This window comes from Tympanuchus pallidicinctus, unplaced genomic scaffold (genome assembly GCF_026119805.1).
Source record: "Tympanuchus pallidicinctus isolate F22 unplaced genomic scaffold, pur_lepc_1.0 scaffold22, whole genome shotgun sequence".
NCBI lineage: Eukaryota > Metazoa > Chordata > Aves > Galliformes > Phasianidae > Tympanuchus > Tympanuchus pallidicinctus.
This window is the reverse complement of record NW_026294739.1, coordinates 10,677,049-10,702,938: the sequence shown is the minus strand read 5'-3', so window position 1 is coordinate 10,702,938 and position 25,890 is coordinate 10,677,049. Positions and strand designations below refer to the sequence as shown.

At 36.9% G+C, this 25,890-nt stretch overlaps 2 long non-coding RNA genes across 2 annotated transcripts in view; one reads left to right on the top strand and one right to left on the bottom strand.

The window, feature by feature from the left end:
• Positions 1 to 25,890, bottom strand: part of LOC128082195 (uncharacterized) — a 472,145-nt gene that overhangs the window by 49,341 nt on the left and 396,914 nt on the right. Inside the window, exons 8-15 of the long non-coding RNA XR_008207583.1 lie at positions 21,793 to 24,618; positions 21,613 to 21,707; positions 18,683 to 18,799; positions 16,310 to 16,487; positions 5,646 to 6,253; positions 3,451 to 5,227; positions 2,274 to 2,388; positions 1,592 to 1,696 (exon numbers count right to left, since the gene is read on the bottom strand). This is a non-coding gene — a long non-coding RNA (uncharacterized LOC128082195). The remainder of the gene's footprint in view (positions 1 to 1,591; positions 1,697 to 2,273; positions 2,389 to 3,450; positions 5,228 to 5,645; positions 6,254 to 16,309; positions 16,488 to 18,682; positions 18,800 to 21,612; positions 21,708 to 21,792; positions 24,619 to 25,890) is intronic.
• LOC128082196 (uncharacterized) lies at positions 3,906 to 5,649 on the top strand. Its single transcript, XR_008207584.1, has 3 exons — positions 3,906 to 4,001; positions 4,397 to 4,478; positions 5,211 to 5,649. It is a non-coding gene; the product is annotated as an uncharacterized LOC128082196 (long non-coding RNA).

Below are 25,890 nucleotides of genomic sequence, written 5' to 3'. Positions count from 1 at the left end.
AGTCAATGTCACTGCACTGTCATAGCTCAGAGAAAACTATGGAGCTTGCTGAGTACAACTCAGCTGAAGAACTCAGTCTTTGCTGTATTTGTGAGCTCAGACTATTGGTGATTTTTACCTGAGCTTTTGTTAAGTCAAGAAGAGTTCAAAAACAGAATGATTTTTTGTCACACAGAGCATCTTTGTGCAAATTTGAAGCTAAATGCACATTAGTGGAAATACAAAGAACAGTCACAGGTGGATTATGCTGAGCATAGGAATGCAATGTTTTTTTTTTTCCTTAATATACCAGAAGATAATTTTTCAAAGTATTCAGAAAAAAGTTCAAACTATTCATTGGGGCATTTCTAGACTCAGTCAGATAGTTCAGCTTTACTGAGCTGTATAAGGCTGAACAAGTAGTAAGAAGACTTAAGGAGGAGTTATACCAATTATTTATTGTATGAATCTGAAGCATTAGAAACGGACACGACAAATGTAGTGTAAAAGCAGGTTCAGGGCTGTCTAAATCACATCCATGGGACCAAAGGACCTGGACAAGCCAGACAGCACTTGTGACACTTGGCTGATTCCTACATAACTCCACAAGGCCCTTGCAGGTCGTTAGCTCCCAAATGTTGAGCAACATTGACAGCAAAGAGGTAGAGATTGTATTTCTACCCATCAGTTTCAACCAAGTATGATCTTATTCCATACAAATGCACTTTACACAACGTTTTTTTAATACCACAGGCAAGTATGAAGTAGAAAGTCACCCATTTAGGATTTCTCTAAGCTTCTTTTAATCGACATAAAAATAAACTAACTTCAGAAAGCCTTAGAAGGAAGACTTTGTGCAAGTGACTTGCCTAGCATCATCAGAAGAAAGACCTTCAAAAAAAAAAAAGAGGGCTAATGTCCAAAATGTCTACCAGCTTCTTCAAAGAAATGCCTTGTTTCATTATCACCTCACTTTCCAAAAATAACATGAAGAATTTTTCTCTCTAGCCAGGGTATAGGAGCAAGTTATCATTCATGAGAGTGCCACCTGGCAGCTCACTGAGCACACCAGTGTGCATACTGACTGCAGCAAGCTCTTTTCTTTTTTTTTTTGGTTAAGTTTTTTTCAAGTGAGTGAGGAAAAGGCCTTAGGAATCCTTTTGACAGTGCTCTATTTTCACACACCCAATACAATGAAAATGTTGTATACATTAGTATTTACAACCTGATTATAATGTTTGTATCATAAGAGACACTAATATGATAAAGGAATTTAGAGTATTATCTTTTTGCCACTAATGTGGGATGTAATCTGTTTTCAGTCACCACTTTAGCCTAAAGTATTTAAAATAGAAATTAGAAAATAATTCTTCATTTTCTGTAACAATTTGAAAGAGTTGGAAAAGTGACATGGCTTCTCATCTACTTAGGGGAGCAGGAATGACAAGTAAATAAGGGTGCTGCTTAAAAATGTATCCTTAAATAAAGGGATAGCAAGAGAAAAGGTGACTAAGAAAAATCAAACTGAGCATAATATATAGAAGAACATAACCAGGATGGAAGGACAAGCTTATTGGAATATGAGGTATATCTTATTAAAATATTGTCTTACCTCATTTTGCCAGCTTTCAATGCATCTTTATTTACTCATCCACAACCAAAATTCACTTTCTGTTTCCATCTATTTACTCCTTGTACTCCCTTTTTTTCAGTCTATCTGAAATGGAATTCAAAAGTAAAATTAGTAGTTGAACGACTATTAAATTATTCCTAAGCAAATAACTTCTTACTCAAATTCAAATTTCTAACTAGATTATTTCTTCTCCCCCACTGACTGTAAGTTAGGAGAAAATTGGCTGCTTTAGCTGCACTTATAGACCTCTTCTTAAGAAAGATCTATTTAATGCATATATTTGTTAAAAGCAGATGATGGTGGCTTAGTCTCTGAAATGCCTCTTGCTTCAATCAGGATTTTCAAGAAGAGTGATACTATCACCAGCGAACAAGGATTTCCAGTGTTGACTCAAAAAGCATGGGAAGCATGTAGATACTTGAACTGAGAAAACTACTGGTATACGGCAAGATTAATGGAATCATAACATTTGCAATTTATGTTATCTGAACCAAGAGCAACAGAGCCTGTCCTCCTACCAAAAGACTTTCCACAAGAGAGCCTCAAATTCCATCATCCCAACCAGTTTTAAATGGGTGACATTTATGTAATTTAACAGGATACCACATGAAGATCTGAGCTGTCCCTATGAATCAGCCCAAATTTCCCTGGGCTTGCTTACATTCTATAGATAAGAGGTCATCCTAAACAAGTTTCCATGGTTACTACCAGCAACACACCTACTGATAGCAAACACCTCCTGTGAAGCTTCCTATTAGCATTCTCCTTTTCAGCATCTTCAGTGCACTGATAAGGAAAATGTTGCAATGACTAGAAAGATTAAAAGAAATATCTTTAAGAAGGAAATTATTTTTATGTTTGGAAAAAAAGAAAAAAATACTAGGCCAGACATGTACCCTTCCAAGTTTTTATTACCCATGAACACAGCAGTATGTTCTGATCATTCATTTTAGACAGACTCAAAATGCTTGTTTGGCAAAATTATTGCTTTACATAACAGTTTGTTATTTTTGTTTTGATTAATGACTTTTCTAGTTTCTAAGTGGCAACAATTTCTGCAGCTGCATTGGAGAAAGAACCTTTTTTGGAACTGCTGTTACCTTTTGGTAAGAAAATGACTGTCCTGCCAGTGTATTTTAAAGAATCCAATTAAATCTGTCCTAAAAAGAAAAGTACCTAATGCAGCTTTTTAATAGGTAAAATTTTTCAAGCATTCTGCTCTTGTTTTTCTACTTCATTAGTATTACATTCCATGTGACTGTCCAGACAAGATAAATTGCTTTTGTTTGAAATTAATTTACTGTATAAACACGTTCTCACTAAATATTTTTGGAAGCACTCATACTTCCACACTGCTCCTTTCTCTAGCTCAGTTTTTACAGCTTTCAGTTTTTCTGAGTTAGTGCAGTAGAAGAACACTGTGCACATGGCCTTTTACTGCTTGATCTTTGTCATTTACAGAATTTGGTCACAGAACAAGGATGCATGAAAATATAGCTTTGTGTCACAAGCACATAAAGCAAATTGTAGTCTTCAGATAAGGAAACTGAATAAACTTTGACTTGTACAAAGCTGAACACTGCTGTGGTTTTTCTGTCTAAACCAAAAGCAGAAAGCTGGCAGATCTCTGAATCCACAAGATGAGCTTCTTTGAAATGTGATGGACGAATGCAACACTCAACCCACCAGTACTTCTTCAGCTGTCTCACACAGCTTACCAAGTAAGAGGCAGAAGAACATCAAGTACAAGCTTCCAATCCCACCTGCACTTCAAATAAACTGGATTAGGGCAGAATTTAGGCAAAATTCTGGAGTTTCCACACTTTTTAAAAGGAGACATTTATCTTCAAACCTTCAGCTTTCACGTGGAAAACAAGAGGAACTAGGAAAACAAAACTTTTAACTGCCAGATTATCACCATGCTTTGAATGAAAAATCTGGAAACCAAGACTTCAAAACTTTTTTGGAAATCTATAGCAGGAAAGAAGCTGCTTTTATTTCTGATTGCCAAAATGCAGAGCTGCAAAAGCCTTGTAAAAAATGCATGATACAAAAAATGCTGAAGTAGCAGCGGATGTTGAGAGAGCGTGTGCCAGAGATTTGTATTGAATTTTATGAAGTAGACACATGGATTGAGTTACATTATGTGAAAAGGTCTTGGCACACAGAAACAATTGTAAGCAGCCAAGGAATACAGTGCAGAAGAGCCAGGAGGACAAAGTCTTTCAAATGAAGGTAGAAAGTGAAAGGAAACAAGATCTGAGAGCTGTGGCACGTTGTATCCTGTAATAAAGGACAGGGGAAGTAAAATTCTCAAAGCATTCATGAAGAAATCCAGAGCTTAGTGCCATATTCCAAAAATAAATCAGAAGAATCTGTGTACAGGAAGGTTAGTAGCCAGTCTGTTACTATAAACTCATTTGGTTTTGTTTTTAAATCCTATTATTGTGGGTTTTAGTTGCTGGTTTTCTTGTTTGTTGGCTTTGACTTCTTAAAGAAGAAACGTTTCACTTAATTGGGCCAAAGACAACCTCATTAGAGTAGAGACATTTAAGAAACGGATAGAACAAACTACAGAAAACACCACGGGCTCTTCTAGTGAAGCATGGGTAGAAAGGATACAGCCTTCCCATCAGAGAGCCAGCCCACACTTCAACAGCTTCATCTCTCCATTTTGTATCAGCCCTGTGGTTGGTGGGGATCCTGCTTTCACTTGAAAGCTCTTGTTTGTTGAACCTTCAGTTTGACTTTCACACTTTGTGCCAACATTTTCTTCTTTTCCAGCTTCTGGCTGCTGTTGCACAAGTGAGGATGTCCCAATGCTCAGCTCTTTCCCAAGCTTTCTGGCTCTGGATGGAGGTGGGAGGTATCCTGCATAACTTTTCTCTTGCATAGATCTTAGTGTCAGAGTGATTAGTTGCAGTACTACTTGATTACTGCTCAGAATGGAGCATGTCAGAACAACTCTTTATTTGTTTGAAGATTTAAATTGGTTTATGAGTTTCTATACTCACTGTCATTCAAGTTCTTTAAAATTCTTGCTTTCATTCTACATAATCTTATAATGATACAGAATGGGTAACACATATAACCAATTACTTTTTATCATAATCCTGGTTTGATCAGAATGATAAAATTTTTGCTGGTATTTTTCTTATTTCAATAAACACTGAACTAAAGTGTCCTCACAGCCTGATCTTCAATGTACTTCCTCATAAATGGAACAGAAAAATGTAAAGGTAATACTATCTGATCACAAGCTTACGTTGAATCCAATAACTACGTCATAATCCAAAGCCCATACACCAAAGTCTGAACAAGCCTAAGTGTGCTTTTTTGTACTAGCTGCTAAGGCACTTCTACGGATTCTCCAGTCAGATCACTTGAGCCAATGATAGAGGAACTGCAGACTTTGTTTTCCTGGAATTACAGTCCAAAAATACATTTAAAAAATGGTAAAAATGGCACTATAACAAAACTCAAAAAAATTGGAAGTTCCACACTCGGTCTGATTACTTCAGCCTAACTAGAGATCAAAAACAACCCTAAGTTCAATATAAAGTCTTAATGTTTATCTGTCTGTCACTTCTTTGTGCAGCTGCGGACTCAGGACTTCTAAAAAAAGAAAGAGACATGGAGAAAGACAATCACGCAAACAGGACAAATAGCAGCCAGTGTAAGTCTGAGGAGCTGTGACGCATCCCAGGAAAACTACAGAGCAAGCTTGGGTGATGACAATGACCAACCCTATCTTTGACCTTTAGTCAGTCTTTATAATTATTGTGATTTTCTTTCATTTTATTGTGGTTTTTCAAAATGTATCTACACTGTACAAATGTTGTTTTCCTCCGTTAAAAGAATCCAAACAAACAAGCAAAAAACCAAGCTAAAAGTACAACCCCAAAGCTTGAAACTACATATTATTCCTGGCCACGTTCAGAAGGCAGAAAACAAATGAAGCTGACCGTGTTACTCTGCTGTTTCAACTATGCCTGTCAATCCAACAAATGCCTGTTACTGTCTACACACCTACCCAGACAGACATGTATGACCTGCAGCTGGTCATGCTCCCATAAAGCGGATGAAAGCGCTGTGCTTGCTGGGTCTGGACACCTGGGCTGCCTTCCCTGTGAAGGGTTCCCTCTAAAGTGAAAGACAAACAGAAGATCTAAGGCTGTAAAATCTGTCTCTCTGATGGAAGTTGCAGCACATCCACAGACGACACCTATTCAACAGCTCAATCGACAAAAACAATGATTAAATATCAACTACTTACCAAAGCAGTGTATTTAAACTACTTGAGGGCTGTTTACAGCACAACACAAGAGCAGTGACAAAAAAACCCCACTCACTCTGAGCCAGGAGTGAGTAACAGCCTTTTTCTCCTGATAACATTACGTGTGTCTTTGGACAACAATAGGACAGATCCTGCTACGTGATTCAAAGGCTTTCTGGTGACTGTGGGAGAGAGGATGGATTTGATACTGCAGTGAAAGGAGGGAAAAGATCATGAGTTATACCCAGATGGACAGAGATACTTATTCTGATGCTTGAAACTGACCTCTGTTTAGATTGTGGGTCTGATTTCACAGCATCAACATTCTTCAGTCATTCTTGAATGAAAACTTCCAGGAATTCAAGCTGGGTGATTAACTCTCAAAATTTCAATGTTATTAAAGTTTAGAAAAGAAAATAAATACAATCTTAAAAAAACCCTAAATGGCTGCAACTGAGAACTAAGAATTTGAATGTGCCTCTGCTTTGAGCCCCTGAGACAGCAGTGATGATCTGTGTTTGCATTTGGAGGCACTGCAAATCCAATCAGCCCAGGGAACTGCTGTACTGAACTATGCAGATCAGATGAGGCCTAACCATTTTCCAAGTAGATTTATTAGGGGACTAATGTGTTTTTAGCCCTTCCATCACTCTCTGTGACACTTCCCCATGAACTGTATATAGGATTTCTGGATGAACGTCAAGTTGTATGGTGGATCTGGAAATATGGTTCTCCTACATCTCCACAGATATACTCCACAGAGATAAACTGACCACACATGCAAAAGGTGTCCTGATGTTGCTGGATGCTACCCATGAATTTTGATTTCATGCTGGTAGCTGGTCTGTACACCTCCTGAGATGCTACATTCTCTTCAAATACGCCTTCTCATTTACTCACTCAATGTAAAGGGAAATTAAATGCAAAACAGGGGTGTATTTCCATCTAAGCAGGTTTGCAGTATCAGGTCTGAAGTTCCTGTAGCTCACATTAACAAAAGCACAGACATACACAAAAGCAGTCAAAGAGCCACTTGCTCTACAACAACAATTAATTTATAAGGGGCAAACACAATAAGTGCAATTTTGCAGGCCATCTGCCCCAAAATATATATTCCAATATTTCACCACTCTCTGCTCTACTACATCATCACCGTGGCAACACTGGCACCCTAGGAAGTTGCATTAAAACTGCTCAGAAGAACTGATATTTTCCAGCGTTGTAGGCAGTTTAGAGTCTTAACTACTAATTCTTTGCAGCTCTGCAAGCTGAGATGAAAGGTGCAAAAAGCTTTAATCTCGACACAGAAGTCCTAAAGGAAATGTCTCTCAGAAGCAAAGCACTGCTGGCAGAGGCACTTCTCAGCTGGGCTGTAGGACTGCAGCTCGAGGGCTCTGGTGCTCACAGATGGCTGCATGCCACTGCCATCTTCTGAAAGCCCTTGATCCCCTTGGGCCACACCTCTGCCCTGAATGCTTTGAAAGCATTCCTAACACTTAGGAAGGCAGAAAGAGCTCATTTATTAGTTCTCTCTTCCCAAAAGAAGAAAAGCTCTTTTTTTTCTGTTCTTTTTCCCAAACTGCTGCTACTGCTTAAAAGATGATACGACAGAAGGAAGACAGCCAGCCATGGATGTAGGTATCTACCTGCCTATGCCCTTCAATCTACTACGTGTAATTTAAAAATACCAGGTTTGGTCTCATCTCTGCAATAGAAAAAAAAATGCCTTTTGTTGAGTTTAGCAGTAGATCTCATGCTGCCTATTTAAGAACCTGTTTTCATAACCACCACTGAAGCAGCAGAACTCTCCAGAAGTACGCACAAATTTTAAGTTAAATATATTCCACCTCTTCAGGAATAGTTTTACCTGACTATATATGAGGCTAGTGCAGTCCTCTTCTTTATAACTCCACTATATTCTTGGAAAACTTTTAGAAACTTAGCTCTTTCATACTTTCCCTTGTGATTTAACTTTCATGCTGCCTGCTATTTTATTAGGTTTGCTGTAAACTTATTTTTACAAGAGATTCAGAAAGAAGCCTTTACTCAAAGCTCTCACATTAAAATTTTCAATAGGGCAACCAAAGTTGACCCCAATTACCTGTTACCATGGTTTGTACAGTATGAAGAAGCTATTCGTAGGAATTAATCTTTCTCTCAGACAGCAATTGCAGCACATCCAGAGACTACACTTAGTCAATAGCCCAACCCACAAAAACAACCATTAAATATCAAACTACTTAGCAAAGCAGTGCATTTAAACTACTTGAGGTCTGTTTACATCACAACAAATAAAAGCAGTGACAAAATAATTCATCACTTTCATATCTTTGTTTATTTTACCTTTTCTTGGGGTTTACCTCTGTCCTATGGAATGCGTTATTGTATGGTGTGTACTTCATATAAGCGCTTACACTGGCAGCTAGTTATGAGCAGACATGTTGGAGCTGACTGCTAATGCTAATGAGGACTGTCAGCATTGCTCTCTCTTGCAGGCACATTGATTGAGGATGGCTCCAGAGATTCAGACATTCGAGAGACACTCTCCAGGCCTGATTGCAACATAGAGACGTTAAACTACGAAATAATCCTCTACTTAATTTAAGCCTGCAAAACTGACTCAAGTCAAAGTGAGTTTGTCTTAAGAAGTTCTATGTGCACTGGGTGCCTGTGGAATATAGCTCCATTTTCTGTCTTACCAGTTCAATTCAACTGTGTTATTCTGGTGTTAAACATGGCAGAAAGAGGCAATGACACACCATACCACTTAAGCACTTTTTGTTTGCAGTTTCTGCCCTGTATCATTAGAGTTTATGCTACACTTCTCCCTGGTCAGACTTACAGATATGCAGTTTGTCAGTTTGCCCCATCTTCATTTTAATGAATTTTGACACCACCTGCGACATTCATGTAAATTGACAGTGCATTTTTACATATAGTTGTAAAATCCAGCATGCTCTAGATGGTATAGAATCACAGAATCATAGAATCGCTCAGGTGGGAAAAGACCTTAAATATCATTGAGTCCAACCATGACCTAACCACACTACCCTAACTCTAACAACCATCCACTAAATCATGTCCCTGAGCAGGGGCTCTGATTTGGATACCATGGCTGCACCTTCTTTTAAGGAAAAAAAAAAAACCCAATCAATTCTAGGCAATTGTTACATTGCTTTGTAGCCTAATAAATCACAGTTTGCTGTAATGTTACTCTAATGCTCTGAGACAAGTGCTGGTGCATTAGTTATGAAGATAAGAGTTTGTGGGCAAGCACTCATTAACTTTCACTAATCCTTTAACAAACTCACACACAATTGAGAAGGGTTTAAGTTACGGCAGCCCTGAGGTTTATTGCACTGATACAGTGATCTTTCAGGATAGATTCATTGTTTCCTTTTTTTGTTTTGATTGAATGAAACTATGTGCTGCCTCCCTTGCTTTTAAAAGTCTTTGAGCATGTTTCTGAACTGAGCTACAGTTTATGAGAGACCCTTCTTTTATATGGAGTAAAAGCCAGATTTGCCTGAGAGTGATCTAAAATGCAGTCTCACTACGCAGTACCAGCAGTAAAACGATGTGATTCTGCAGAGATACACAACTGTATTTTTTCTGAATAGGAGAGAGACTTCAAAGCACCAATGAAAGCCCCTAAAAGCTAAATTAAGTAGGTCTTTGTGCTGGGAAAACTATCAGTCCCTGAGGGAAATCAGAGGTGAGTTTTGCTTTCTGCAGAAGCCAGGAAATACAATAGGTTACAGGGAGTGAAGGTACTGCTGAAAGCTGGTGTGAGTCACTCACCTCAAAAGTACAGGATTTCCCCTTCATTTCACAGCTTCCCCATAGCTTTGGAGAGCTGTTCTCATTGTTTGTCTAGGGAACACTTTTTTCTTCAGGTTCAGTGATCCTTTCTACCTTCCCATATGAGGTAGAAGAAGCTGCTAAATTTTTGTGTTCTTCATTGTATGTCTTGTACTTTTCAGAAGTCAGTGGCTCAGGGGAAAGAGAGAGGAAGCAGCACAGTTTTTGGAGAACTGCTAAGCAAATTCAGGTGAAAGGCTTAAATACACTTTAGGGACAGTGTGGGTTGAGCTAGAAGCTGGGACCTGCAAGATTTGCTGCAGCTCAGAAAGTTGTGGAGGCTAAAACACTAATCAGAGAAGAAAAAGACATCTTGCAAAGACTGTCATAGCCAAATGTCATTGGTTTACAAATCCTTTTAATTTCCATTTTCTCATAATTTTCCCTTTTTAAAGAATTTGAGACTTTAGTCTAAGCAGATCTGTTTTTGAGTTCTGCTTGAATCTGTCTCCCAGGGCTATAAAGGTCTGGCCAAGTACATAGGATTACAAAGCAATTCCAAAGAACACTGTCCCTGGCAATGAAAGAATAGGAAAGCTGACTATGGCTCATAACATCAATAAGTTCAAAAAGTGCAAAAGTGAGAGGCCTGATGAAATACCATTTGGGCACAATACAGCTGAATACATTTCCAACTCTCCAGCAATTCACTTAATGTATCTTACCGTCTATGCCTTCACCTATACAATGGAGATGGTGGTGTATTCCTGTTTTCTAGACATTGTTGCTACTAACACAAGTAAGACTGCAGCTCCCTGAAAGGAGGCTGTGGTGAGGTGGGAATTGGCCTCTTCTCCCAGGTAATAGTGACAGAATGAGAGGTGATTGCCTCAAGTGGTGCTGGGGGAGGTTCAGGCTGTATACTGGAAACAACAGCTCAGAAAGAGTGGTGAGGCACTGGCACAGCGAGGTGGTGGAGTCACTCTCCCTGGCGGTGTTCAAAAAACGTGGAGCTGTGACACTGAGGGACATGGCTAGTGGGCAGTATTGGTGGTAGGTAAATGGTTGAACTAGATGATCTTAGAGATCTTTTTCAACCTTAATGATTCTATGGTTCTACAATTCAATTCAAAGCTATGGAGTTACCAGAAGTCATCTCCAAGGTGAAGTGAATTTCCCAGCTTAATTTGCCCCTGCAGCAGGAGAAGAGCAGTTTCCAGCAAGAACACAAGAGCATTTAAGGAGATAATGCATCTTCCTGTCCTTCCTTATTTAGTCATGGATGTACACTTAGCACTTTTGATTGCCATAAAAGTCTTGCTCTTCTTTCAGAAATAGGACAGCAATACTAGTTGGAACTGTGGGGCAGGAATAATGCTGGCAGGCTCAGAGGGAACAAACGCAAGCACTGCAACATGCATACCATGCACAAAATGAGGCACCTTCAGAGAGCTTGCTGACAAAACAATAGCCAATCTATATAATAATACTTTTGTTAAACAAACTGCAGGATATATGGAGAAACATACCAAGTAAAACACGTAACAGCACAAATAAACAAGACTTCAACATTAATAAAGTACATAAAGAAGGATACTTCCAAGATTAGCAAAATATTTCTATGTTCAGTCCAATATTTACTGAGGATTCATTTGAGTGCTTAGGTTAGAAAACTAATCCTGACATATCATTTGGATAAATACCATTTTCTTCATACTATATGTGACTGGAAAGTTTTATGTTTCCCTTAACAATCCTTCCTCAATCAGATAGATTGGAATTTAAAAGAAGTTAAAACATAGCTGATTCTTAGAGCAATTCTCATGGAAATGGACCCTTTACCATATCACACAGTAATTCTTTTATAACACCAGAAAGTAGATCATGGTACAAATGGGTTGACATGCTTCACTCTAAGGAATCGTTACTACAAATGTTCATTGGTAGGTAATGAGTCCACAGTCTGAAAAGCACGGGAAACCGTTCCATCTTCCCCAAATCCCTGGTATAGCAATCCGCACAATTTTTATTAAAAATACCAATACTTAAAAAAATAAAAAAATTAAATTAAAGTATTAACAGCTCCCCTTTATTTTAAGGGATGGGTGAATGAATACAACATTTGGCTGACAAAGAGAAAAGGAAAAAAATGTAAATGGGAATAAACTAATTTATAATCTGCTTGATTTACAAAGAACAGAAGTAGAACATAATGTGGAAGTTGCAAAAGGACTGAAGAAAAACTAAATACCAACTTTACAGTTTGTAGAACAAAAAAGGAAAAGGAGAAAAAATGTTCTTGGTGAAGACCGCCCTGGACTAGCAAAGAGCTCCACTTACTGGCAGATGAGTTATTGCTTCCTACTTAATTAAGGAGCCAAAAGTAAGCAACGATAAGTCAATTACCTGGTCAATCAAGCCAGAACAAAAGAATTACATTGCTTAAAAATATGTAGTGATAACTTACCTCCTTTCAGATATATTTCCTGGTTTGAAATGAAACTTCTACCTCGAAGAAGTATACAACAAAAAATCTGAAGTGGCACTTTAGCTAAGTGGTAAAGCAGAGTGAAGAATGATGCAAAGCCCACTGAAACCTCTTCCCTACCATCAATAGTTTCTGGCTCAGTGCAGATACCAAGCTAGATTATGCATAATCTATGTTTTTTTGCATGTTGTAGTGCATGATGAATGCAAGATTTTTTTCCCAGATAATGTAATGCTGCATAAAAACATGCTGCTTTTTCGTAAAATGTTTTGTAAATTGCCTTTATGAGTATTCTCCCACATCTTTATCTTTCATCATAACATTATACTTGTCACCTTTGCCGCAAAGTTGAACATGGATGGTGATTTTACCCAACACTTCTTCAGAAGCACCTCATCAGTGCTCACTCATCTGGATGAAATTACATTTCATGGCATTCCATGGGATATTTTGCATGCAATGAATGATCAAAAACAATTTTGCTTTGTGCCAGAAGTATAAAAGTATAGCATTCTGGGCATTAATTTCATTAAAAATTAAAATTGACTTTCTAATACCTAACATGATCTGGTGGAATAATAGTGATAACACTGATAGAAAGGAGAAAGGAATGATAAACTTTTATGAGAAACAGCACAAGTATCAAAGTTGAATTAAAAAATATTTTAGAGGACATTAACTACCTATCTACCATCAACTCAAATTACACGAAGTGCAAACATTACTAGCAACAAAGTTTGCTCAATTAATTTTGATCATTATAAAAACACTGATTTTTCTGATTAGCTGTCTCAATTGGCTTGATGCTTTTGTAGCAAAGCTTTTCAATCAATCCAGGACAGATTATGGAACATTGCCAGCACTTCATCCCCTGTATTTACAGCCTGCTGTTTCACAGGAACTGCTGATAAATGGGGGTTATCTCTGTTGCTTAAGTTAATGCACACAGCTCCATAAGCAGACTGTCCTGAATGAGCCACTGCAGTAACAGCGCTCTCAGGCCCAGAAAGCATCTGATGTGGAAACTTTTTCACAGACAGTGTTCAGTGGTGTGGGTTTCACCATCAATGAGGTGCTCTCCTTTAATCGTGCTCTGACTGCTTTTAACCCAGAAGAGTTTAGAAAGTTCAGTTCATCCCCCTGCTGTGCTGGACTGTTCCTCTCTGCTCAGACTACTCGCACCTCAGCTAACTGTGTGCAGGTTCTCCTCACCATGACAGCCCGTCGTGTCTTTTACAGTCATTTGACTTTTCAAACACTCAGGAGTAATGTCAGTATACCTGAGATCAGAATCAAGCCCACAAAGGCCACATGGGAAAGCAATGCTATCCCTTTGTCCGGTTTAATTAGTTCCTTGACAATGCTACTGCAAATGGAAACCTCTCCTTCTGGTGCACTGATTAGTGCTTAGCATAAAACACTCATTTTTATAAAAAACAATCTTTGAGGAAACGTGCATAGGGGAATTAAGACTCTGAATTAACGTACCATGAAACTGCTGTATTACCCAGCAAAAGGTACGAGCTGGTTTAAGAAAGCACAAGTACAATAATTACACAGCTTTCACCACCCAACAGAAACCTGCTGGCAAGATAATATGCAGTAATAGGAGATAGATAAGCTTCCTTTATCTGCGGACAGAGAATTGAGAGACATGTTTAATTCTTTTTCCCTACCAAATATTACACAAATGGCCTCTAGAGGGATCCAGGTTATTGCTTTTGTGCTGAAATCTCTAACACATTTCATTCTTTTTTTTTTTTTTTTTTTTTTTCTTCTATCTTTTTTTAACAAGTGAGTAATTCATCAAGAAATAAGGATGCAAACATTTTTATATTAAAGGATGGTAGAAATATAGTGTTCATGACCCAGAAGAAATCTTTTGAAAATCCAGATATTGCAAAAACTGGAAGATGAGGTTCATACCCAGAAGTCCACTATCAAGCACTGAGCTCACATCAGATAGAATAAAACAAAGAAAACCACAGCCATGCCTAGACATTTAGCTGTCTGTCTGAAACACAGCTGAACCGGTCAGTGTGCACAATTAGGTTAGGAATGTGGTAAGAATTAGGCTCATGTTTCTGGGGAATAAGGCTATATTTCCTGGTTCAGCTCCTAGAACACCCATGACAGAGTACCCTGCTTCTAAATTATTGTCTCTGGCTCTTGCTTTATTTGCCTGTATTATTTCACCCTAGTCAAAATCTTTACAGCTACGTTTTTAATAAAGCACAGATATATCTAGGACTTCCAAGTTAAGTAAGGGGAAAGACTTTCATCTTGTGTCTATATTCTCTACATATACTATATATATAGTTGTTTGACCAAACAATGGACAGGTAGCTTCAAAATTTAGCCAAAGCTGAATTTTCATGCACTTTTCACACAATCAAATGTAATTCTGACTGCAGACACTGCAACACACTAACTAAGGCAGTCCAAGCACAATTCAGTCCATTAAGTTTGAATTTTCACTGAATTGTATTCCTTCTGCCTGATTACTAATGTAACATCCCAATAGCACAAAAGCCATTAACACAAGAACAGCAGTTGCGTGGCATAGGCAACTGTCTGGGTACCAGAGGTGGCACTTCACAGAACACTGAACACAACACCAGATCCACAAAGGTATTTACTGCTTCTGATGTGCCTTGTTCCAAACCATAAAGTGCAAATAAATTATTTCCCCTGACAACAATTCTGCTGAGATAATTTGTTAGTATTTGGGAAAGGCTTAAGTGACAAGACAACAAAGTAGAAATTCTCAACAAATTAAGTTAGACCTTAGATATAAATGATAAAAAGATATTGTCACAGAAAAAAAAAAAAAAAATAGGAAAAAAACAATCTCTTTACACCAGTGACCAGGGTAGCATGAAGAGGCAGCATTCTTTATAATGGCGCTGGATGCACAGGGCATCACTCCACCTAAGGTGCATACTTAGCCTTCAGACAGAAGCTATACATAAATGCTGAAGTTATAAACATGCATTAGATCTCGGAGAACAATCACACCTAATCACATTGTTTCCAAGAAGTTCTTTGCATATTTCTCCACTCCACCGTGCTTGTGTGTTAGCTGTCATGAGTCTCCTGGTGGTGCTAAGGACCCCTTTTGATACTGGTTACAAACACTGGCTCTGAGGTTACAATAGAATCCTCCTGCAATAAAAGCCAATTAAAGCTTTTGCCTGTAACTCAAAAGAGACATTGTGCAGTTAAAGCCTCCTACTGCTGATTTTTGTTTTTAAATTCAGTTTGCAAAGAAAAAACGTTTAATTAAAAGTTCTACTATAAACCAGGCAAAGTTGCCTTATGCTTTATTGTGTGCTTTGTATAATACTAGGAAAGCAGCAGAATTAAGCATTTAAGCTTCCTCCTGAGGGTAAAATAATAAAACAAACAACTATAAATTGGAATCTAAACAAACATTTCCTATTCTACCATGCATGCGGGTAGCTGAATTAATTGATTACATCTTCTAACATTTAATAATCTAGACCATGGAATATCTCTTGAACCTACTTCAAAACTGTACTTAGTTTCCAATGAAAAATGACATGAACCATTTTCCTATGCATAGATTACAGAATAGGACTCCTTACTAAAACAGGATCTTTTTTTTTTTTATTTATGTCTAGCTGTTTTATCCATATAAAATTTTCTCTCCCTTAACTTTTGGAAAAACAAAATCATAAAAACAAACACGTATTTCTTTCCTCTAGTTAGAAGTCACAGGATGTTTAAAAGACTGGAGCTATTTCCTTCTCTTTCTGCTACATATATGAGTCCTTTTTCTGCTACATGTATATATATGTAAAATATATATGTAAAAATATATATATGTAAAAAGATACGTAAAATAAAACTATATAGTCCTTGTAAAGGATTTTGATAAGCAAATTCTACCCTTTCGTGTGGATTTTTTCACATTATCTCAGTTGATTTCAGACTTTTTTTATATGAATTTTTGTTTTCTACTCTAACTCTACCTGATTAAATTATCCAGTGAGACTCTTTTCATATGTTAGAGAATGGAAGGAACCCTCAGATATAAAAAAAGGAGCATCGTGGCATTGTAACTAACAACATAACACAGACACACAGAATTACTTATACAGTGGTTTACCTTACAGTTGGACTTGGAAACTTCAGTCATGTTGGATCTCTGCTGTGTTCAGTTCAGAGGTGCTGAAGCTCACTGAAACCCATTATACCTTATCAGCTGCAGCAGGCTGTATTTCAGACCCATGAATAGCCAAAGATGCAGGATTTCTCTCATTACACAGTAGCACAAATCATCCTGGCTGGAGGAAAGAGAGATTATCAGATCACTTGCTTAGGAAAAAACAGTAATCCAAAAAGTAGGGACTGCTATCGCTGTGAATTTTCCAACCTGGAAAAACTTATCATGATAAAAGACCCAATGGAAAAATTATTGTGCTGCTTCTGAAATGAAATTCAAATAACCATAACATCAAACAGCTAATGGACAAGTCAAGTCAAGGAATCTGCAGTGGAACAACAAAACTGCTATTCTCCAATCTCACAGCAGACCTAAGCCAATATTTAGTAGCACATCTTCTAATGACCATATTTTTTCACTAATGAAAACATAACTGCTTTAAAGGGCCAAGGTTGTTGGTACTGCTTGCACTGTGCATTGTTTTACGCATTTTGAGCACTTAAAAATGCTATACTGTCAGAACAAGAAACAAACCTAATCTAACATACCTTAGAACTGACAGGCACAAGCATAATCATTCAGAGTAAAACTTCGTATGTTCCTGAAGGTTCTAAGCTTTTAGCTGGATGTTTTCATTCAATTTTACACTAGTTTACATAAGATGGCAAGAGTGTACAAACTGGTCATGAATTAATTAAACGTCACAGATAAGAACAGAATAATGTTTATTGAAAAAATGTGGTCATTTCACAGTACTTACCTTTTAAAGTAAAATCTAAATACGCAGAAATCATTTTGATCTCAATAACTGTTTTGCTAAATACAACTTTCCTATCTTTTACTTAACTTCAAGAAGGAAAAGAATCACTATGACTAAGCCCTAAACGTCTTTTTCATTCAGCAACTGACAACACTTCACAAACAAATTGAATAACTTATGGCATTCTAGCTTTCACTAGGCTTTATCCATAGAGGTCTTCAGTAAAATTTTCTTAACACAATATTCCTTTCTACAACTATTTACTACTTAAATATTTATCCATATCCAAATCACCTCTACTTCAGATTTTTGCTTTTCAAAATTGGAAATATCTTTTGGAAATACACTATTGGAACATCCATTTTGAGTCACTATTTGCTATGCACTGTTGGGTACCTTTCTCCAACCATCCCCAGTATTTACACTGAAAGAGAAAAATGTTTGTTATGGTGTTCTCTTACAGGGCAGTAGCACTTTTGCTATTGGAAGAGTACATGGCCTATGCTCTTAAAGATGCTCTGGGAAACTTCTACATCTTCTTTATACATGAATAATGTTAGCAGCTCTAGCTGCCATATAAAATCTTTAGGAAGAAGATACTCATTTGCTGCAATATTACAGTATATCTCCTTTATGGTCTATTTTCTCCTATTTTGTGATCTCATTACCTGCCTTCTGTAAAAGACTTTGTATCTTCAGATGAACCACGAGCAGAGAAACAAAGGGCAAAAGGGTTGTAATTTTAAAAGGAAATCAAACCTGCACATGGTACACTTCCACAGGAGCCTAATCTTGGTTAACGATGGGTGCAAATAACTGATAGAAGACCTTCCCCATTTTCAGGAACCTTTTTCCTCAGATTTTTAACAGGATTCTGCCACAGAGTACAAAGATCCAAAGATCCACAGTTGAGAAAAAATTCTTCCATTTTATAAAATTAATTTATTTCCATTATTTTGGACTCACCTGGCATTTTGACTACCAAATTTCCTTTGCCACTTTTCATCATCAGAAACAATGAAGTCAAAATGTGATAGGTATTGCAGATAAGCAAATCACTTCCTTTAAATTTGATGTCAAGACTTAACAAATCTGTGGCATTTTTCCCATACTTACACATAGTTCACATTTACCAAACAAGGACTTGGGTTGAAGTTGGAAAAGTAGGAATTAATTTCTGACATCAAACTGGAGTTCAATGTAAAATCAGGAATTGAAGTATTGCCTCTCATACATCCATGCAATTTGCCATTATAATAGCTTTTATTCTCTTTTCATGATCCTGGGTGATTTCCTACATAATCCCACGATTGCTCCATTATTAAGATTTTAATTGCACTACAATTTCCATTTCATCTGCTAACATTGTTTCATTAGGCTTATGATTCACAGGAAAACAAAAGAGTATCTTAGTAGAGAAATTCTCCATTTTTACAAGGTAGGAATGGGAAACTTTAGCTCTTCAGGGGTGTCCATGGAATTCTGCCAGGATCCAAGCAACCCCCTGGAAAATATCCTTGTTAACTGCAATAAGAATTGTGGTCATATTGGCAGACCTGGCACTCTCCAGTTTGGATCTTTGGCCTGGTTCCACAGTGGTCCAAGGTTTGACTGAGCCTTCCCTCTGCCATCATGCTTGAATCATCTCCCTTCAAAAGAGACTCTGGTACCTACTAATAAAAGCAGTCCAATTATTATTATTATTTTTTTTCCTCTAGAGAAGGAACACTAATTCTCTGTCTTCTAAATGGCTTTTTTCATAAAGTTTACTGATTACTTGCATGAATATATGTGAGATGTTCTTTTTAAGCTAACTACTCAGTGGTTTCAAAAGCTACTAGAGGAATTTATATTGCAGGGACAAATACTCACCCATGTACTGAGGGACAAGAAATGAGTCTCATTAGCATCAACACTAGTTAACTGCTTGTCTCAGAACAGAAAACTGCCAAATTTAATTGTTTAAATTTCAAGAGCTTGATTCAGATAAGCTATTTTCTGCAGCTACTAAATGACTGCAAAAGTATTTTTGCTGGTTTGCCAGTGAAACATTTCAATTTCCTGGAAAAAGGGTGAACTGTAAAAAAAACAATAGACTTGCATCAAGTAACAGAGATCATGAAGCAGTTTATTTCTAATGATTAAGTCATAAAAAGTTCATGGGAGCATATTAAGCTTTCAAGCCAATCAAAATGCTTTCTTTGCCAATAAAAAGTACATGCTTAGAAATACTATGAGCAAAGTAGATCTGTGACTACTGGCAAATAATGGGACTTCATTCTTCTTTCCATTCTGAAAACCACTAAATTTTAATGGCACGTCTGACTGATGTGCATCTTGATAATAAAAACAAGACTGAATAAATTAACTTTGCTATATTAAACAAAAGTAAAAAAAACACATATATATGGTATAATTTCCTGTATGTTTTTTTTGACACGTTTCCTGGAATGATCAATTGCTTTTATTTCTATCTCTGTACAGCACATGACATGCATATATGCATGCATATATATACACTATATTCTGGACAGTTTTCCATCTAATTGCAGATACGTCCTTCTTACCCTATACATAGAGAGAGTAAAGAGACATTTACCCTGCAAGTTTGAGTTTTCATATGACAAAGGAAAAGGTAGCTGTGAAATTTTGTATACTGAACGCTATAGATCTGCAGCTCTGTTACATGATTGTTAATATTACTGCTCGTAAGATAGAATAAAAAGAGTTATTATCAAAACAAAATGTTTGTATTGGTGTGTTTTCAGCTCCTGAACAGATGAATACATCATCTGAGATTACTGCTTTAGGTCATTCTAACGATATCAATCAGTTCTTGTCAGGCAGCAAAATATTGAGAGAAAATAATGGACTAACATAAGCAGTGGGATTTGCTTTGATGAGTACATGGGTATTTAATATGAAAGACTCAACGCTTCAAGTGTAAATGTAGCATAGACAAAAAAAAAAGACAAAATCTTATTCTTGAATTGCAAACCAAAGTATTCTGAACATTCTGGTTTCTAAATCTTACTTTAAACATTTAACTGAATCTAATTTTTTCTAAATGAGTACATTCAATTTAAAGAGGATAGCTGCATTTCTCCTTTAGGTGGTACGACTTGCCTTCAAGAGATTTTTGCTTTTTTTATTTTATCTTCTAAAATTATGCTGATTTAAATGCTTCTATGCTGAGTTTGAAACATTGTCCTGGAACCGAACTTAACCACCTGAACAATCTGTGAATGGTACTTAACAATTGCCTAGTTTCCTCTGCCTCAATAGTGTTGTTCACTGGGGCATACAAACACAAAAAATGCTAGAACATTCTTAATTAGCTCATCTGAAAGATCTGCCTCCTAAGCATATCTTCCAGTGCTCTGCTTATAATTGAGCAGTTGTCATCCTAAGGGAAAAAACTTAACTGTTTTCATGCTTCTGCTATGTCATCTTAAGATAACGAGTTTGCATTTGGATTTATTCATTAACACGTTTTACATTCCTTGTATAAGAAGCCTGTCCAACACTCTGTTAGTGAGAATTTAATACAGCATGTTGAAATTTAATTTTAACTGCCTAAAAAGACTATGGTGATTACTTGGCTGAGTAACACATGCCCACACTATTGATGAATTTTGAATGCTACTCCCATTGGAAAATGGAAACCGGGCTATTTTAAGCAATCACACTGATTGCTTCTACTTACATCCTGAACACGATAGTGAAGCTTATAATTCTAAATTCTTTTCAGTATTAAGATTAATCACAATCCAAGGTTTAACTGCACTACTATTGAGAACATCCATTCTTGCATTAAGAGAGATGCTTTTTACTTCTCAAAAAAAAAAAAGTCTCAAAACAGGGGAGTCATAATTTTTCAGTAAGTAAAATAACCTTTTAACACGTGTCTGATTGTAGCAACACTTTGAAAATTAGTCTGGTCAATGACCCCCTACATTTTCTGGATGCAGATATACCTTAAATCAATCTTACTCCCACAGGAAAATTTGTAACATTAAATATGGAAGTGTATATATCAGATGCAGACAGTATGTAGGGTTGGTAAGCTACAGGTAAAATATACTGCTGCACTGGAAATAGATGGTTTCCAGCACAATAACATAGGGTGTTAGGAGAAGCCAGATAATTCTGTCTCATTTATGAATATGAATTTTTGCAAGGTCCAAACTTAATTACCATTATAGAGAGAACAGTCTCTATCAGGTTTAGAGAACTTGCTGAACTTGATTTGGGTTGCAGTAAATTACTGAATTCAAAAGAAACACAGGGTACTGCTTTTTATTTTGGAAAATCTGTTTTGAGTTGTTTGTTTTACATTACTAGTGTATTTAAGAGGACTGAAAGATAAAACCAATCTTTACAGAACATCCAAACCACACATATCTCAGCTATTTTCAGATATCACAAAGAAAACTCAGTACAAACACATCAGAAGTGAGAAAAAGAAACCAACCATGATACTTACCTTTTTGTCAGTTCACTTTCTCTGGAATGCAATGATTTCATTCATGCAGAATCAGAGAATTGTAGCAGCTGGAAGGGACCTCTGGAGAGTCAAGTCTGCAGTATGGGTGGACCACAGTACTGTGATGAAGGTAAAGACATAATTTTCAAGTACAAATATATCGTCTTTTTCATTTGTTACCTTACCACTGAAGTTGTAACTTCATTCTGGGACCCAGCCACAAATTCTGATCTGCTATTCTGGAAAAAGGAAGTACAAATTACCAACCATCTGTACCATACATGAAGATGAAATCATATGTAGCATGAACATCACAATTCCAATGTGGTATTCTTCCAATAAATATTATAGGATCCTTATCCAAGCCATTTATACAATAATTTATGATTGGGTCACATTCAGGCACTGAGGACAGCTGGATCTTATTGTACACCATGTAATAATAGCATACTCAAACAGCTGAGTGTAAATGCAAGCATATTACTGAGTTTTTCCACTGCTAATTCAGCTGCTTGAGCATGCCGCCTCTGAGTGTTTCACATTGGAACATCAAACAAAAGTAACATCATCCCACATTTATTTTCCCATGAAGTTCCTAATGCTGAGGCCAGGTGGAGTTCCTCCAGCTTGTTAGCGTGTGCCTTGTCTAGTAGGACTGAGGTTAAGGGTTATGTATCCCTAGGATATGTTCAGCAATAAACACAGTTCTAAAAGTCTTTTCAAATTAATCTTAAGGTAAAAACTTCTATTCTTGGTTTTTATTGTATCACTGTGTTATTGTAAACACATTTCTGGCATTAGTAGTTGACATACTATCTATATTTGGCAAATCTCAGTTCAAATAGTGCCTACACCAAGATTTCAATCAATGCTGCTAAGTGGCTGGATAAGCTGGCTTTCCTTCTTGACTATGCACTGTTTGAAATTCCATTCAAATGGATCCAAACCCACAGGACACTGAATAAGGACTTCCCACACTGCACGCATACCCTTGGATGTGAATTCGGGCAGTCACTGCTGTCAGCCCCCACAGGGATGATGCTTACAAATACTGAAGATTTAAATCCAGTCTTAAAATAAACTGTTTGCTGCTTACTCAGAACAGAGCTTGAGTGTTCTGTAGTTCATAGGATTATGCCTATAATACAAGGGCTGCTCCGAAAGTAATGCCTCCTATTTTATTATGTTGGCCCATGACATCAGGGGCAGATTCTGCTGGGATGGCAGTAGAAATTGTTCTTTTCCCCCAGTATTCCAACACATGTTATTTCTGTGTGACAGACAGCAGCAGAGTGGTAGTCTGACAAAATGGTATCTGACATTGAAGTGTTTATGAAGCAAAGGTGTCTCTCTGAATCCCTCTGTGTGGAAAAAAAAGCACCCATTGACATTCATCAGTGCTTGGTGAACAATTATTGAGACCAAATGGTTGATGTCAGCACAGTAAGGGGGTGCATTTCAGTAGTGATGACAGTGGCATGAAATAAAAGCCGTGATCCAGACAGCCATACACAGCTGTCACACCAAGAAATGAAGTGTTTCAATCAGTTCCTTCACATGGATTGGCTAATGATGGTGAAGGCACTGAAAAATTTTGTTCAGTAGCTGAGAATTTCCTCTATCAAATAGTGTTGTAGTGCTCTTTGTCTCTATTGTAGTTTCAATGGAAATAAATAGGTATATTACTTTTGGACAGGCCTACGTAGACACATTTCACTATTCCAATTCAGGTTCAAGTGGGTTACTAAATAAGATCTAGCAAACTTTTAAAGATAGATGAAATCACACTATCATATGTCCAGTCATTTACCTTTTGCATATTTACTTCATGAAGAATCAACACTACTTTGCCTGGTTTTAGACATTCAGAGTGAAACTAACTTACTGGTACATCTGCAATTGATAAAATCATGTCTCACAAAGAACCTCTCAGATATCCAAGCAAATTTTGGTATTGAATCTGGAATGAAAATTGATTTATATTCAATTATGCATTATCAGTCCATACACTGTTTTATATTCTACTAAAAAGAGAAAGTTGCGTAATTTTCAGAATCAAAGCCAACCTATTGTTTGCTTTTTCTTCCTCCTTCCCTCCCCTTCCCCCTTATATCTTTCTAAAAATTCTGAGTACTCATTTTTAAATAGATAGATTATTTCTTTGCTTATTAATGCTTTCATTTGATAAGTATAGCTTTCAGCATGCTGCTGAACACAAGTACTTTTCTTAGTTGGGGGGAAGGGACATTTTTCTTCCTGTTTTAGGTTTGACATCGGTATAATTACAGCTCACTCCATCTCATCTCTAATTAGTTCCCCTATTAATATTTCACATGAATTGCTTTTATTGTGCTACTCTTAAACAGTCAATAGTCTTATCTTGTTGATAAGGTATCTTCCCCAAACAGTACTCCTGTATGTGAGTATTTTTGAAAGATTTTTATAAATATTATAAATATTTAGCTTTATATTTTTCCTCATATTTGGACTGGCAAGAATGCTAGCTATTGAAGCCTTGAAGCCCAAGATGATTTTATCACGGACTTCAGACTTCCTAACCATTTCTTAAATTACTCTGTTCTTTTTTCAGGAAAAATTTGGAAGTATTTCAGTTGTGGGTTGAAATTCATCCCATCAGACTTCACCTATTTGAAAGTGAAGGATAAGATTTACTTTTGGTCATCTGAAGACATTCCTCTTATGAGAGACAAAGGTATGAAATAGCCTACAGAAGTGCACATGTGTCTCCATTTTCAAAGACTAGAATAGTTAACAAAGCAATATTTTCAGAAGGTGATTCTTCTTGTTTAAGATTTAGATGTCTACTAGACATTAGATATGGGATGAGACCAAACACTTATCTCTTTTCCAGCTAGTGCTAGTCTGGGGCTTCAGGTATCAGAGATTTAGCTTGCCAATGATTCCCAATGCAGATGAGAAATTCAGAGGTGCTCCAAAGAAATTGACTGTTTTCTCTGGATCCACATCATGTGAAATATTGCAAACCTACAAAAGTTACATATTGTCCATTGAAGGCATCTGAAGCATCTCCAATCTTTGGTAGCCACCCAAAATGTACAGCCCATTTGATGCTATGATACCATCCCTTAATAACACAGTTAAAAGATGAGGTTGGTTTCACCCAAACGTTTTTTGTACAATTTCTGTGTATCTTATATTTCCCATCATATTTTTACATCATTTTTACTTCTCTTCACCTTCTCAATACGAGGATTTAATAAAGTTCTAAGGGAGGCTGGCCACTACAGTATTTCCAAGCAGTATATTTCATTCCACAGATACAGTAAACAAACAAATAAATAAATATAAATGAGGGTCTGAAGTTGATTGTATCTGAAATATGTTGTTATGATTAGGGTGTTTTTCTTTCCCAAGCAACCTGGACTTTGTTATACACAAGTCAAGCTGTAAATCAGAAGGTGTTGGATATTTCTAAAGCTATAGAAGACATAAAATTAAATGGTTTCATCTGAAAGAATCATAGGCAGAAAGAAATTAAGGATGGAAGGCTTATTAAACTGTCTAGTTCAATCTCTGCTAGCATGGGATTATTCCGCAGAATGTATTTTACTGCATGTTACCCGCAATTGTTTCCATATGTGATTCTGCTCTGGAAAGAGCTTATAAAAGCAATCTGCTACAGTGCTCCTCTGACTGAATCACTGATTTCTTCTCTAGTTTCATAGAGCTTAAAGAAATATTATTTCCCTTCAGTTGGAAACATCCACTCTTTCAATCACACACACTATCACTTCTAATATATATTCTGTTTGACATCCTTGCCTTTATTTGCATTGTGTAACTCCACATTATGCCTCAGTGCACTCCTATTGCCTTAGGCATACTGTGATGCAGGAAAGAGGATTGAGGTAACAGCAGACGTAAATGCTTTATCAGAGATAAAGCCATACAGGCCATACAGATTTCTTTGTACTGCATATGTCTGCACTGAGACTTACAATGTTAATACTGTATCTTCTTTCCACAGCTGCTCCTCTCCTACTTTCTGAGATGAGATTCTGAATCCTGACGTAACGAATCCTTCATTAATCTCCATTTCCTTCTGATATCAGTACTGAACTTATTCAGGTATTACAACCACTCTCTCCACGAGGCTCATTTTTTAGCTTCAGGTAAAGGAATGGGTCAGTTACCTGTACCATAAAGCTGCTGAGAATATTATTCTGCCTCTTTTTTTTTTTTTTTTTTTAATTACTCACTGTATTCTTCCTCTTTAAAAGCTTTACAGCTATTACT